Source organism: Rhinoraja longicauda, chromosome 21, assembly GCF_053455715.1.
Source record: "Rhinoraja longicauda isolate Sanriku21f chromosome 21, sRhiLon1.1, whole genome shotgun sequence".
Lineage (NCBI taxonomy): Eukaryota > Metazoa > Chordata > Chondrichthyes > Rajiformes > Arhynchobatidae > Rhinoraja > Rhinoraja longicauda.
The window spans coordinates 16,949,105-16,966,270 of NC_135973.1; the positions used below are offsets into that span (position 1 = coordinate 16,949,105).

Consider the following 17,166-nt stretch of genomic DNA (forward strand, 5'->3'; position numbering starts at 1 on the left):
ATAAATCCCCCTTTTCTCTCCTTGTGGGTGCCCATTAGCATTTTAAACAAATCCAGTTATTGTGGATTAACGATGAATTAATCCAACAGGCTTTACACTTCTAATTAAAACATTTATAATTCATTAAGAAAGTGCCCTCATTAGGATGGAGAGCTGGTCATCACCTTTTGGAGCAGGTCCCGATGCGGGCTCCTCCTCTCTTCCCATATTCCCAACACAACCGGACAGCTGCCAGCAGAACTGCATCTGCGAGTCTACCTGACAAGAGGAAGTACCTCTTCACAGGGTCCTCCCTCCCCTGCCCCAGCTGCGAGAAATCTAGGATTTAGCTATGTGAAAAAAAAAACTGTACAGGGTGGACTTCGGAGATTAGTACCCATCCATTTAGATGCCACTGGGTTTTAATTGTTTTTTTTCTCTCTCTTGTGAGTTGGAACAACATGGCTGCTGAGATTGCGCAGAAAGAATGAAGAGTTAATAAAAAATTCTGCATTTTTCCTCTCTCTGGATTTCTGAAGGATCTAGATTTTTTTTATTTTAATCTACCCCACCCCCCACCCCCGTCTTTTTTCCCCCTCTGTCATAAACACACACATTCCCTGTGGAACAGATAAAGAAGACCTGGGAAGCAGAAAATGACTGCAGGTAAATCTTCCAAGCTATTAACAGTGCCCGCAACAACAAAAAAAAAACAAAGCACCTACCCGAGGGCAAAGGATTGCTGTGAATTAATGCGTCTGACTTGATCTAGTGAGCGGGAGGAGGAGGCGGGACCGGGGGGGGGGGGGGGGGTAATGTGGGGGGAAGATCAGAGTCGATCCGAATTCGGATCGGCGTCGCAGAGCTGAGATCCGAAGTGGCCAGTGGTAGCTGGTTTTCCGATCTAACGCATGCTTTGGATGTTCGATTTCTTTCTGCAGCAGGGAGACTGGACAGGATCAGCTGGGCATTTCAGCCGCTGATATTTTCAATTCCAAACTCTAATACCTTTCCAAGAGGAGAAGGGAAAAGTACTGTTTGCAGGGGGAAATCTCTTCAGAAACTGAAGAAGCACCATCCGATGTAAGTCTACTTGGTTTTTCATTTTTTCCCCTCTGCAATGCTTTTCTCTCTTATTTCTCTCTCTCTCTCTCTCTCTCTCTCTCTGGCGTGTCTTTGAAGAGAGGAGAGGCCCCTCGACTGACTGCTGATGCAGTCTGTATTGCCGGCTATACAGAAAGCTCGAACAGGATAACCTGTCTGCTAGTATCTGGAGGGCTGGCAATACAAATTGAAGCCCACGGATTTTTTTTAACTGGTTTTAAGTGCAAGGCTGTCTGTCCTGAGAGGCATTAGCAGAGATCTTAAAGGGAGGATGATTCAACGTAAGGAATCGTTTTATTCATACGTGCATGTACGTATTACATTTGGAATTGTATATTAGGTTTATTAATTTGACTGACTGAAATATAAGGGCAACATGTTACCAGTGGCTTAAGGCACACTCTTGGGCTTGTCTATGTCACTCTGTGTGAGGGGTATGGGAGAAGAGTGGTCCTCTTTTCTCTTCTGTCAAATTAGATAATGAAATTGAAGCATGGTGATAATGGTTAACCACAAGTTATAAATGCATGGTGTTCTGGCTGCATGTCAACATTGATGTACTTGGATAGTATTCTAGATAGTAAAACTCAATCCCCACCCCAGTGAATGGTTGAAAGGTGGTGATAGCACTCTTGCCTCAAGTCCTGCTCTGGAGACTTAAGCAGGACGGTGCAAGTATTGCGGAAATGTTATACTGTGTTAAGTGGTGCCTTTCACAATAGAAAATGGAAATGTAAAAAATATCATGGCCAATATATTGCTGAAGATTTTTTCCCAATCTTTTGTCCAAAATTTATACTTCAACCAGCACAACAATGGTTTGGTTATTATCATAGTGTGGGAGTTTGCTGTGCAAAACTGACTGGTTTTTGTGATATTGCAACAATGATTACACTTTAAAAATAAATCTCCATTTGGATGATCAGCACTTTGGGATGTCTAATTTGATCAAAGGTTCAAGTTTTTTTTTATAACCCTTAATCAAGCAAAAGATGCAAGAATTGTGTTAATTCTGTGCTCATTAATCTGGTATAAGGTTGAACATTCAAGCGGGCCATTCCAATATGCATTACTTTTGAACCAAATGGCAGGTTGTTTCCATGATATGCATGTTATGGGATTCCATCAATTTTAAAAGGAAACCAGGAAATGCTGGAAGTGCCACTGACCTGAAATGCAAATTCTGTTTCTAACATAAGTTTTTTTCTTTGTCAAGCATAAAAACAAATGTCACATCCTATTTTCACTTTTCCAATTGCAAGGAGGGAAGGACTGGGGCATCAGAGGCAGTGACTAGTCCACTGACCATTAATCAGGTGTTGTCCAAATAAGTGAGTATCTAGTGGATTGTAGTTAGAGTCATAGTTACACTCCCACTACAATCATATGTAGTCAATGCACTCCTACTGCCATGTTCTTATTCGTACCATGAATTAGACAAAAGACTATGTTTGCATCAAATCGATTTATTCACAAAATGCTGGAGTAACTCAGCAGGCTCAGAAGGAATGGGCGACGTTTCGGGTCGAGACCCTTCTTCAGACTGAAGAAGGGTCTCGACCCGAAACGTCACCCATTCCTTCTCTCCCGATATGCTGCCTGACCTGCTGAGTTACTCCAGCATTTTGTGAATAAATCGATTTGTACCAGCATCTGCAATTATTTTCTTATACTATATGTTTGCATCAAACTTACACTAAAGTCACCGAACTTCTGAAGTAATAATTCACTCTGTGTTTCTTCTGAAATGCCAAAAGCCTTCAAGTGTACAGAGAATTCACTTCCATGGAAAAGCCCAAAATAATCTGCAATCAGGAAATGAATTTGAGCTCATTATTACACAGGCAAATACAGCACAGATTTTCACCAGCAAGGTTCTACAAACAGAAACGTCATTATATTGGTAGACAAATAAATATTAGTCATGATATATAAGAAAATAACTGCAGATGCTGGTACAAATCGATTTATTCACAAAAAGCTGGAGTAACTCAGCAGGTCAGGCAGCATCTCGGGAGAGAAGGAATGGGTGACGTTTCGGGTCGAGACCCTTCTTCAGACTGATGTCGGGGGTGGGACAAAGGAAGGATATAGGTGGAGACAGGAAGATAGAGGGAGATCTGGGAAGGAGGAGGGGAAGGGAGGGACAGAGGAGCTATCTGAAGTTGGAGAAGTCGACGTTCATACCACCGGGCTGCAAACTGCCCAGGTGAAATATGAGGTGCTGCTCATTATATTAGTCATGATGCTGGAAATACTCTACTGTCCTTTATAAAATCAGATATTCAACATTTACTTCCGCATTAATAGACACTATAAGGTTTTTAAAAATCTGAGATTTGCCTCCACTGACAGTATAGTCCTCCCTCAACATGGCACTGGAATTGATTTAAATTACGTGTACAAGTCTGTCCACTTGTGTTTGAACAAATGTCCTTCTGATAGAGTTCAAATAGGGAGGCAACACATAACATCACCTCTCTCCCATTTCCCCACTAAATTCCTGGTCCTAGAGTGTTGTTTGAAGAATTTTCCTGTTCCTGTGCTGCAATTCTCAGTAAAAACAAAGGAGTTTAAAGAATATTTTTTTTAATCCTGGATGTTCACTAACCCTAATGCAGCTGAATGAAGAACATATTCCTGTTCCCTCTAATATGTGGTTATCTGTGTATACCCTTGCATCCTGAACCAATCAACACCAGTAGAAAACCTGTATGCCCATAATTGCCCCTTTCCCCACTGAGATTATTTGAGATTTCCTTGGAGACATATCACCATGGAGACAGCACAAAATGTATAATGGTTATCTTTGCTTTTTTCTAGAAATTTATCAATGGCTGGAATTTGTTGTCAGTGGTGGGGCTTTCTAGTTTTGCACACACAAGAATTTTCAACTTTATTCTTAATTGTGTACCACTAATAAAACCAAGGTGGAGTGATTAGTGTTGACATGTCATGTTGAATATACTTCTGGTGATTTTACCTTGCAATTCCTAATTTCCTTGTTATTGTATTCCTGATATGTCCATTATTGTGAACCACATCCAATTGTATGGAAATAGAATCCATTAGCAGACTCGATGATCCTTGACTATCAGTCAAACAGCCACCGCTCACTATTTCAAAAATTTCATAACTAATAAATATGTTCAAATGGGGAACAAGTGTTTTTATGATTTTTTTTTACCCCAGTTACATTACAGGAAGGACGTGGAGACATTGGGTGCAAAAAGGTTTACTAGAATCCTGCTTGGATTGATGGGTATTAACTATCCAAGAAGTTGGACCAACTTGGATAGTTTTCTCTGGAATGCTGGAGGTTGAGGGGGAAGCTAATAGAAGTATGTACAATTATGAGAGGCATAGATAGGGTAGGCGATTAGCACCTTTTTTCCCAGGGTGGAAATGTCATAGAGGCCATAGCTTTAAGGTGAGAGGGGCAAAGTTTAAAGGAGATTTTATACAGAAGGTGGTAGATGCTAGAATGTGCCGGCTGGAGTGGTGGTGGAGGCAGATATAATGAGGCATTTAAGAGGTCTTTAGATTCTCACATGAATATGCATGAAATGGAGGGAAATAGATCATGTGCAGGCAGATGAGATAAATTTATCTTAGCATCATGTCTGGCACAGACATTGTAACTTGAAGGGCCTATTCCTGTGCTATACTGTTCTGCTTGTATGTTTGTATGTTTTTTTTAATTTTTCTGTTAATTTGCGTTAAATGGTGCAAGTGGATTTGAGATTGGAGTTGTAACAGGACCAAATATTACACAATATTCTGTAAATATTTGTTATTTTTTCACTTCTATGATTAATACTAATTATATTGAAATCTGATCATACCTTTTAAAATAATGACCATCCAAAACATCAAAGATGGAGGCAATTTTTCTGCCTGTCCTCTCAATAAAACTAACTTAAAAGTTAAAATAATTCTTCCCCATTGATTAACCAATTGATGGTGATATTGGTGACACACGTTTTGAAAACTATTCAAAATTGGAGAGAGTTGGGTGGGTCAGATTGTTTTCTATAAAATAAAGAAGGCCGAGGAACTGTTCTATTAGCAAGTGTGTCATTAACCAAAAGAACCAAATAATCAAATGTGAGATTCACTGTGTGCAATAGAGTCATACGGTCATTGCCACACCCAACAAGTACATGCACAACAAGTATCGCTGCCAGGAATAAGAAGAATGAGAATTTCCTTCCCATAGTCATGGGTGTGTCTGACCGTGTGCCTGAGCCATTATCCTGGGAATCAATAAGATGAGCAATCTACAAATCTATAAATTATTATGATTTGGAATTCAGTTTCTAAAAAGATAAAATTTGAGACGTAACTTTCAGAAGGAATTTAGATAAATACTTGAAAAATATTTGCAGAAAGCAGAACTAATGGTTTACCGTTTCAAGGAGTCTGCTCAGGCACAATGAGTTGAGCAGATGCCACCTTAGGTGAATTAATCTATTCAACATCTAAAACTAATGAATTATCTAGTTTATCCCTCAAAATCCAGGGATAGGAACAGGATGGGGCCAATTTGAGCCTCCAGGCAGTTTTCATGTTTAATGAGATCATGGCTAATGCATAACCTAACTCCACATATCTGTTTCTGTGGTATCTACTGTTTTTCACCTTTTGAAAAATATTCTGATCAGTTTTGGACCATTGTATTTTATTTGCCACAACTTTATCTACTTGTTCATTATCCTTTTATAATTTATTGTTTTCATCAACTCTACTTACAGTTTTGTCTATCTTTGATTATTGCATGAATATCTGAGGCCAGTTGTCACATTATGCTAATTGGATGGCACATCCACGATGTTCTCATCCACTTCCTTCAAAACAATGGGATAGATCAAATTTGTCATTCACCAGTTGCTTTATTTTCATTATTACTGTGATTTTGCTTCTACTAATTTTGTTCCCATCCTTGATTCAATATTACAAGTGATGCCTAGCATGCTATTATCTTCCCTGCTGTAAATTCTGATACATGTAATTAATCGACACAACTGCTGCGGCTTTATTTTCGTTTCAATATTAACATAATCTATTTTCAAGATTTCAACAAATCTGTAAAAATATTTTGTTGTTTTTTATATCCTTTTCATACTCCCTTTTGGTAGATGCTATTGTTTGTCACTGTTTGGAAACTGGGATAGATACAAAGGCCAGTCAGTCATACTATATTTTGCATTAATAGCATTTTTTCTTTGATTTTATTTTGTTCATTTTCTCATTAGTTGTCCATGGCTGGTTTTTATTTGGAAAATAGAGTTCTTGTTTCTTCACAGTATTAACTGTGTTTTATATATATATTTGAACATCTCCCACTGATATTGCAATTTTTCCAGTTTACCATGGGTGGTCTATGTCTCATCAAAGAAATTCTTGCGGAAGTCTAAAAATATAGGAAGTATTGTCACTTTTCCTTTCATGTACAATATTGTATAGCTAGACTATTAGCCAAATCTGACATTACTCATTAATAAATGTAACATGACCTTCTTTCTTTTAATTTCTAGGACCTATTGTTGCAATAAACTTCCTGAATTCTCTCAAGAACATGAGCTAGAATATAATCAGCAGAAGACACGAGTTGGGTTGCTTGTCCCAATCTATATGAAAGTTAAAATTCCTCATACTCTCATTCATACTTGTCTAATGTCTGCATTTATACATTCCACCACTTCACAATTGGTGTTGAAGGCCTCCAAACGTCTCCCACCGTTGTCCTAAATCCTTACGTATTTCTTAAAAGCACTTAAACACTCCACCAACTGCTTTCTAAAATTATGTTGTTTCAGCACAGTGATATTTAATTCTTAATCACGCAATCTGCGGCTCTCCATTTATCAATTATCCCATCTTTCCTACCAAACTTGTACTTGGATTTAGATACCAGGCCAAACCATCTTGGAGCCATGATTCCATAATGCACACCGTTATTATCCTGCAGTTCATTCAATGCTTTCTTTATGATCTCTTGTTGTGCGAAGAATACACGTTATAGCTTCACTTTTAACCTATTTTTCGTGTGTTTTTTGTAGTTCTTCTTGCTTAATTATTTTGTCTTTTAGCTGAATGATTTGTGTACTTCCCTTTGATTTTGATGCTTATTAAGGTCTATGGAAAAAATATTAGCAGGTAAAATCATGTAACATGCTAAGATGCTTATTAAATACATAAAGGGAAATAGAATTAATGAAGAGTAGAAACTATTGCCAACCAAAAAGGTACCCGAGTGTGGAGGCAAAAGAAATATAGAGTTCTAAAATGATGCTTTACACCTGTTTTCATGAAGGAAGATGATGTTAAACATTGTTACTGAAGAGAATATAGTAATATGTTAAATAAGGTAAACGTAGAGAAATAATATCTTAAAAGGGAATAAATTCCCAGGCCGGGATAAAATCTTTCCACACTTGTAAGGAAAAAAGTCCTGGTGGGGAGCAGCAGAGCTGATCATCTTATATGGTCCTTCTAGTCGAGGGATGTATTGCCAGAGGTCTTAAGGACTGCTAATATGGTATTGTCATTTAAAAAGGGAGAAATATATATACTGAGTAAACTACAGGCCATTTTGCCAAAAATAGGTGGTGAAGAAATTATTGCGAAATATTCTAAGATTGTGTTAGTCAAGATGGGGAGGTGGAGATATAATTGAGGATGAAATTATAGAGTGATAAAGGGATATAGTGAGAGAAAGCAGGCTGCAGTTTGTGGATGGATTTAAGAAACAAGCATGGATTTAAGGCTGTGGTGGGAGTTATATGCAGGGCTCTGGCAGCAGCTGTCAAGTAGCACAGGTTATTCAAGGATTTTTTTTAAAGGGAAGGTTCTGTCTGACTAATGGTTAACCCTTTTTTAATTTCCTCAAAAAATTGATGATGAAAGCACAATGACACTGCTGCACAGTAGACTGATCTGGAAATCAGGGATCCAACATCCAGGGAAAGTGGTGTTGCATTCAAAATTAGCTCAGTCGGAAGAAAGCAAAGGGGAATTGTGAAGGAAAGTTTTAGATTGGAGATCTGTACAAAATGCGGTTCTGCAGGGCTCGAGTATATATACCTAACTAGATTCTAATGTAGGGGCTATGTTCACGGTCTTTGCTACATATTTAGGACTAGAAATGGGGTTTAATTTAAGAAAAGCTCTTTTTTTACTTGTATGGATATGGAAGTCTGACTGATATCCTTCCTGTTATTTTCTATGATAACTTTTTCCTACGTCAGCCCTTTCCCACTTGCTCATTTTAAGTCATTCTGACTAACCTTGTCCTTCAACAAAAATGTAGTTCATATGGAGCATTGTCTCAATGTATGCTTCCTTTCTGATCCAGTAATGTACTAGCATCCCACAATACAAACCCTCTTTCCACAGCACTGGGATGTGATGTTAAATGTTTCTCACTCCACAGATCCTATCTCAGCTGCTGAACATGTCCATCATTTTCTGTTATATTTTAAATTTCCAGAATCTGCTTTTTGAATCCTCATTGAAAGTTTGAGATACGACTTTGTCACTTATGTAAGACTTTTAAGATAGATGGATGGTAAATAAAATTGCTGCCCTTTTATTGGGTGAATTACTCACAACTTCTTAGGATTGAAACATGTCCAAAAAGATCCCTATGTTCTGCTTGGTCTCTGGTTTTTAGCAAGATACTGGATCTCCGTGAAAGCAACAGGGTGGGTATTATAATTTGTCTCAGAGCCCCTGGAGTTTGTAAAGGGAAACTGTTATGCTTGGGTGCTGCAAAATGGTGAATCCGTGTATATCACCTGAGGTTTGAATCACACTAGGTATCGATGGTCCTCTTTCACAGTACTATCTCATCCCTAATCAGATATCCTGACCACAGTTACTAACATAGAAGAATTTGGGATTAACAGAGTCAGGTGAAAGAAAATGTAAATCTGTATATACATAGGATTTCAGTGGAAAGAGCAGTATGGTTCCTTAGCTAAGTCTGCATCTGTCTGTTGCCGATTTTATTACACGCAACAGATGGCTCCATTCTGACATCCAGCAGGCTAATGAGGAAGAGACGTGATTCTTGGAGCATCTACAATGTGGAAGAGATGTAATTCCTGGATCATTTCAAGTATAGCAATGTGCAAATGCAGAGGGATTAAAGACAATGACAGATAGTGAGAGTAAGGGCTAATGAGTCTGACACTCAAAAAACAATGAGGTGTATAAAACCATGAGAGGAATAGATAGGGTGAATGCACAGACTCTTATTCTTAGAGAAGAGGAATTATGAATGAGCGGGCATAGGTTTAAGGCGAGAGGGGAAAAATGAATAGGAAACTGATGGGCAACTTTTACACACCCAGTGGGTATATACAATATGCTGCCAGAGGAAATAGTTGAGGCAGGTACAATAACAAGACGTAAAATATATTTGGACAGGTACATGGATAGGAAAGGTTTTGAGGGATATGGACCAATCACATGCAAATAGGGCTAGGTTAGATGGGGCATCTTAATCAAGATGGACGAGTTGGGCCAAAGAGCATGTATCCATTCTATGTGACTCTATGAGAGTCTGAGAGTATGAGACCATTAAGTGGGCAAAAAAGTGATGGAATATGAGAAAGGGGGAAAGAGAAAAAATGTAGAGAGTGATAGAGGAAGTCAGTGCGAACGTATGTGAGGGCAGAGAATTACCTCAGTAGAGAGGAGGTAAGAAATTTGTCATTTGTGAACCGACTGATATATTAGACAGAAAAAAGGGAGGAAAACCTGAAATCAACAGCAGAAAGAAAATCAGAAAATATAGTCTGAAAAGTGAGAGAGCATTTCATCTATTTTGCAGTCTTTAAGCTGATGTAGTTTTAGGTTTTAATGACATTTTGGGCAATACTTCATCCACTGTTGAGGGATCCCTCATTTCATCTCTAAGACTACCTAATATCCACCTCCCTGATAGGAACTGTTTGTAATACTACAGCGTGTCTGTTGCTTGAACTAACTTCAATCCTCATGTTGCCTCCTACTCAATTATTCAGATGAACCCTTGGCTTATTTCCCATCCTTCACCCTCCATCAACAAACTCATCCAGAATTCCTCTCATGACATAAAAGAAAATGATTTGGCCCATCACATCTGTGCCCCTCATAATCCCACTCCTCTTTGTATTTCCCCACAATTGCTCTCTCACATAAACACATTATTTCTCCCCAATTCTCTTACCACCCACTCAGGAGATAAATGTACAGCAGCCAAATTAACATAAACCTTTTTTGAGACATAGGAGGAAACTGAAGGACTCTAGAGAAAGCCACATATTCACAGAAAGAGCATGCAGACTCCATCTGACCTCCACTCAGAAGTTAAGTTTGAATCTAGGTTGCTGGAACAGTGTGGTAACAGGACTACCTGCTTCTTCACTTCAATGTGCCATCTCTATTGCTGCTTTGTAGCTTGTACCATGTTCGTGTATCACCATATGGCCTCATTGACTTCTGTTGGCTGCTAGTCTGCCAGTGCCTCAGGTTAAATTGTTATTCTTGTGTTCATATTTCTCCACGGTCTTCTGCCACCCCCACCCTGTCTCTCCTCTTCCTCTCTCTCTCTCTCTCTCTCTCTCTCTCTCTCTCTCTCTCTCTCTCTCTCTCTCTCTCTCTCTCTCTCTCTCTCTCTCTCTCTCACCTTCTTCCAAAAAGTACCTCCAAGAAGGTTGTATTTCTTCATATCTGAACATTTGGGATGCATCTCATCATTTGCAAACATGCCTACCTATCGACAGCTGTTTTGTCCCTCAGATCAGAGACTTATTCATTAACATTCTGCTTCTCCATCCTCCTCAAGACACATGAACATGAACATCTACCCCATGATTACACTTTGGTCATCTAACCTTCTTTTGTCAGTTTTTTTTGTCACATTATTCTCACGTGAAACCAAGCATTTTCTATCTGTGAAGTTTGCTATATAAATGCAAATTATTGTAAATTCTTATTTAAGATCTGGTTGGCCAAGTTTTGCCATTTAGCCTGCTATTATATTATAGGAGCTCCTTCCTTGGTATTGATCATAGTTTGCGTCTGGGATTTTAGTTGCGTGAGTATCACACAGAATAATCATCTGTCGTTTTAAGCATGAATCTAGACAAGCTGGATCTTGTTGCTGAGGTACACAGTCAGTACCACTATATGCACGTACAGCTATTTATAAAGTATTCCCAAAAAACCTTATATCAAATATTTTAAAAGATGCAAAGTGCTGGAGTAACTCAGCAGATCAGGTAGCATCTCTGGAGAACATGGATAGTTGACGTTGAAGGTTGAAGACTTCTTAAGTCTGAAGAAGGGTCCCAACCCGAAACGTCACCTATCTATAATCTCCAAAGATGCTGCCTGACCCTTGAGTTACTCCAGCAATTTGTGTCTTTTTTTTAACAAGAACCTGCAGTTCCATGTTTCCATGTTTTTCTGTCCAATATAAGTTGCTTGAAGAAAGCTTTCTCAATAATGCTTGATACTTTAAACATCACGTAGGGAGTATGTTTTGATTCATAGAAGTGGGAGAAAGACTTGCAAAGGATATGAAAAAAATCTTTGCAATAATGGCATTTAAAAACCTCCAGCCTCCTAGCAACAAGAAGCAACCATGGAGAGGATTATACTCTCTTGCATTGTGATTCCTGGGTTGGATTAAATGGTTTATGGTTGGTGGTATTTTGAAATGTTAAAGCTTTTAACTCTCACAGGTAAAAAAGGAACTTTGGATGTTCTAAGTTTAACCAACCCTTCGCCGATTCAGCATCCCTTAGGTGCAGAATGTGCAAATTTAACATTGTCCATTGTTTTGGTAGTCATGACATTGTTTTGAAACAAGTTGCCAGTAGTTGCCATGTATAAAATTCAGTTCTGTTTGGGGTGGGGGGGTGAATGATAATTTGAAATCTGGTATTTCTTTTCAGTGATTGCTCTTGTGAAGAGATTATTAATTGGGATTTAAATATAGTGGATTTCTTTAAAAGATCTATATATGGTATATGCTGATAGCATTTATAATTTTACTGATGACATTGCTTCTTGCTGCACCATTCTCCAATAACTGTTTGTGATAAAGGTCGGGCATTTTGCTGGGGTATGGATGAGAATTCAACACATGGAACAGAGGTTGGGAGTTGAGGAGGGGGGGGGAGGGGGTAGGAGGAGGGGGTAGGGCACAAGTATAGCCAAAACATCAAGCCCCACCCAAGGTGACAGATGTTCTGCTTGGAAGATAATGTAAGGTGGATGGGAAGTTGAGGTCGGGAAATGTCAGTCTCATCCACTACTTGCAATCCAATTTTCTTCACCTTCCACAATCACCACTCTGTATAAATGCATTCTGAAGGCCCCAATCCATAACATCATCTATCCACGTCCTCCAGAGATGCTGCTTGAATTGCTGAGTTACTTCAATGCTTTGTGTGTTTTTTTGTAAACCAGCATCTGCAGTTCCTTGGTTCTACTGAATACATTATATGTCTTCTTTCTCATTATTTTTTTCAGTCTCTCCTTCCTTTTCAGTGTCTTTCTTACCTCTCCCCACACTTTTACTGATCTCATTTAAAAATTGAATTCAAATTTTAAATTTGGCCTGAATTGATGCATTCACCAGATTATCATCCTTTTATCTCTCACCTCTTTATAACAGTCACATTCACTCTACATTCTCATTCCTTTTACAGGATCCCAATCTGAAATATTTACAATTTATTTGCCTCCACAGATGGTGTTTGACCCACTGAGTTCCTCTAGCAGTTTGCATTGGATTAAAGTCCAGATCGCTGGAATACTGATCCAATCGTATGCATCATCTTACTTGATAAGATAATGAATATTTTGACTGATTTCATTCTTCCAAATGAACAGGACAGAAAGAAATATTTTAGCCTTCCAGAGATTATTTTACATTTCATGCATTCTGGCAATTTTGTAACAGGTCTCCTGGGCCAGGTGAGTGGTTTCATCTGTTTTGGTTAAAGAGTCAATGCCGATTTTTGACCTCACTTTATCCATTATCTGCATGGGCCTGACTGCAGTTAAGCTCCATTTGTTACTCAGTTAAGGGGTATGCATGCATTTTCTGTGATGCAACTTTTAACAATGAGAAGGTGAGAGTGCAGGGACAGTGTGCAAAGTACTTGCTCTTTATGGGTAATCTCTCAGAGCTAAGGATAACGTCTTTCTACATTGTGGAAGATGTCTCTGTGATTTCTTTTGACATAGGGAGTACAGAGTGAGTACAGATAAGGTTCACTAGATTGATCCCTGGGATGGCAGGACTTTCATATGAAGAAAGTGGATAGACTAGGCTTATACTCGCTGGAATTTAGAAGACTGAGGAGGGATCTTATAGAAACATATAAAATTCTTAAGGGGTTGGAGAGGCTAGATGCGGGAAGATTGTTCCCGATGTTGGGGAAGTCCAGAACCAGGGGTCACAGCTTAAGGATAAGGGGGAAGTCTTTTAGAACCGAGATGATAAAACATTTCTTCACACAGTGAGTGGTGAGTCTGTGGAATTCTCTCCCACAGAAGGTAGTTGAGGCCAGTTCATTGGCTATATTTAAGAGGGAGTTAGATGTGGCCCTTGTGGCTAAAGGGATCAGGGGGTATGGAGAGAAGGCAGGTACAGGTTACTGAGCTGGATGATCAGCCATGATCATATTGAATGGCGGTGCAGGCTCGAAGGGCCGAATGGCCTACTCCTGCACCTATTTTCTATGTTTCTATGTTTCTATAGGATAAACTTTCCACACCAGCCACGACATGGGCTTAAAAGTGTGAGGTCTTGGCTGAGTGACAGGAAAATCTGTGATAATTGGTGACAAGCTCTGCTGCAGACTTAACACGCACACAGAATATGATTCTCTCTCCCCACAGATATATGCTAGCCACACAAACACCCACACAGCTCCTACATCCCACTACCCTAACCATTCCATCCTGCCTCAGTCTCCCCCTCTCTCAAAACACCAGGTTTTCTCAGCCTGCCCCTTTCAATTACCTCTCCAACCTCCATGCCCTCTCACACTACCTTCCTCCAGTTCTTCCCTTTCCCTCACACTTTACCTGCTGCTTTTCCATTCCCTCCCTGTTGTCTTTGCTTCAGCCTCCATTCTATCTTTGGCTTCTATGTCCCTGCCCCATCAGCCTCAAGCCACTCATTCCCTCCTGGAGTGAGATATGACTACTGTCCGTTTACATGGATTGCATATCAGTGCAAAGTGCTATATCGCAAGTAATGGCCCAAGTCACCTTGCAACCACTTTTTGATTTGCCATGGAATCTCAAACGCAGGTAGTGTTGAATGCATAGAATAAAGGCATCATAAGTCTGAAGAAGGGTCTCGACCCGAAATGTCACCCATTCCTTCTCTCCAGAGATGCTGCCTGACCCGCTGAGTTACTCCAGCATTTTGTGTCTACCTTAAGTTCAACCCAGATACTGGGCACTGACCTGTATAATTTGCAACTTATGGTTTGCATGGCAGCTTGACTCTGAGGGAGGGAAAACAATTTACTTTCAGCACAGGCAAGACTAAGAAGCAGCCACTATGCACAGTGGGAAGCTTCCAATCCTAGTACAGCAGAACAACCAAGTAAAAGAGAATGAAATATAGTGGGTTTCCTACGTAAATTGCAACAACGATCTTCCACATGGAACTATGGATAGAAAACTTTGAGATACAGCAGGGAAGCCTTTGGCCCACTGTCTACACTGACCCATCAACAACCTATTTACACTCATCTAATCCAACTTTATTCTTTCAAAAAAAAAAGAAACAATGTGCTGGAGTAACTCAGCAGGTCAGGCAGCATCTCTGGAGAACATGGATAGGTGACATTTCTGGTCACAAACCTTATTCTCTCTTTTTAGTTATCTATTCCCCCAGATTCTACAACTCACCTAGACACAAGGGGCAATTTTGACAGCATCCAATTTAATTATCTATCCATCGGAATTGTCAGACCCCCTTTAAGCCTTTTCCCTCTCAATTTAAACCTATGCCCCTAGTTTTAGACACACTTACCATTGGAAACAGATACCGGGTATTTCCCTTTTCTCTGTCTCTCATACGACTCTGATTTGTCACCTCTCAGCTTCTTTCACTCCAGGGAAAAAAGACCAGGCCTATCCAATCTTTCTTGATAACTCGATTCCTCCAATCCATTAAAAATCTATGTGAATCTTTTCAACACCCTTTCCAATTTAATTAAATGTTCCCAGCAATTTTTGATTTAGATCTTAGAGTTGGCATAGGCACAATGGGCCAAACTGACTCCTGCTGTATTTTATGATTTTTGTACAAATATTAGGAGCTTTATTTATGTGCTGCTACAATTTTCTAATAAAAACAAAATACTCAGCAGGTCAGGCTGGATGTTTCCACTAGTGGAAGAGTCTAGGTCTAAAGGTCATAGCCTCAGAATTAAAGGACATTCTTATAGGAAGATGAGGAGAAATTTCTTTAGTCAGAGGGCGGTGAATCTGTGGAATTCTTAGCCACAGAAGGCTGTAGAGGCCAAGTCAGTGGATTTTTTTAAGGCAGAGATAGATAGATTTTTGATTAGTACAGGCGTCAGAGGTTATGGGGAGAAGACAGAATGGGGTTAGGAGGGAGATATAGATAAGCCATGATTGAATGGCGAAGTAGACGATGGGCCGAATAGTCTAATACTCCTCCTATCATGTATGACCATCCATGGAAATAAATCTTGTTAAGGTTCTACGGTTAAGGTTCTATGATCTTGCAGAACTGAACTGAATGATCTGAAACATTAACTTGTTTTTACTCTTTGCAGATGCTTTGTGATCTACTAAGTATCTCCAGCATTTAAATTTCATTTTACCCCGATTTGTATTATTTTGCTTTTATTGCTGAAAGTATGTATCGTTAAAAGAGTGGTAGAGTAGAAAATAGAGGGAAAGATGATATTCAAAATTAAGGGATTCATGGGATGAAGTGGAAAGTCTTCACCCATTCCTTCTCTCCAGAGATGCTGCTTGTCCCACTGAGTTACTCCAGCTTTTTGTGTCTATCTTCGGATGAAGTAGAAATATCCATTTGGAGTATTGGGTGGAACAAGACTTTCCATTTCTCTTAGTGTCTTCATCTGTGACTAATTTGGATCAATGTCGTGTTGTTGTCTGCAAGAGCTGCTCCTGGATGGAACTGCAACTGTCTCAATAGAGTTACACTTGGAAGTAGCTGCTGCAGTAAACTGCTGTGTTTGATGGTAATTGATTCTGAGCAGGGTTTTCAATCATCTGCTTCCTGCCATCATTGGTACCTACCTTCATCCTGTAACAGCTCACCTCCATCACATCTACCTTACCCCAGCACATTCCAACTGAAATTATCATCCATGCCAATGCTTCAGCCATTCTCAATTACTCCAGAATTCCCTTTTGCATTATACAAAAGGGACGGATTGCACCTTAACAGGTGGGGGACCAGCATTCTGGCAGGCAGGTTTGCCACTGCTACATGGGTGGTTTTAAACTAAATAAGGGGGGGGGGGGGGTCAAATGGGATAGTCAAGGATGGAGTTAAAGGGGAAAGAGAGTAAAGGGATAGTTAATTACCCCAGAATTAATAGGAAAGAAAGCTCACAAAGGGATAGGAGAGTATGGCCAAATGTAATAGGGATCGATGTGAAGGCTGAGATGAGTAAGGAATTAAAAGTATTGTATATGAATGCGCGAAGTATAAGAATTAAAGTAGATGAGCTTGAGGCTCAGTTAGAGGTTGGTAGATATGACATTGTGGGGATTACAGAGATGTGGCTGCAGGAGGATCAGGCCTGGGAACTTAATATTCAGGGTTATACATCCTATAGAAAGGACAGGCAGGTGGGCAGAGGCGGTGGGGTAGCTCTGCTGGTGAGGGATGAAATTCAGTCCCTTGTGAGGGAAGACATAGGGACTGATGAGGTAGAGTCACTGTGGATTGAGTTGAGGAATTGTAAAGGCAAGAAGACACTAATTGGTGTTATCTACAGACCCCCAAATAGTAGCCCGGATGTAGGGTGTAAGATGCAGCAGGAGCTAAAACTG

At 39.7% G+C, this 17,166-nt stretch overlaps 1 protein-coding gene across 3 annotated transcripts in view; it reads left to right on the forward strand.

Annotated features, from left to right (window-relative positions):
• Positions 1-234: 234 nt before the first annotated feature.
• rai1 (retinoic acid induced 1) overlaps positions 235-17,166 on the forward strand; it is a 40,754-nt gene continuing 23,822 nt past the window's right edge. Inside the window, exon 1 of one of the 3 annotated variants that reach the window (XM_078417843.1) lies at positions 235-645. The gene's annotated coding sequence lies outside the window, so the exon portion shown is untranslated. Of the gene's footprint in view, positions 646-847; positions 1,063-1,249; positions 1,394-17,166 lie in introns of those variants that run through there. The other 2 variants (XM_078417842.1, XM_078417845.1) reach the window with 2 other exon arrangements.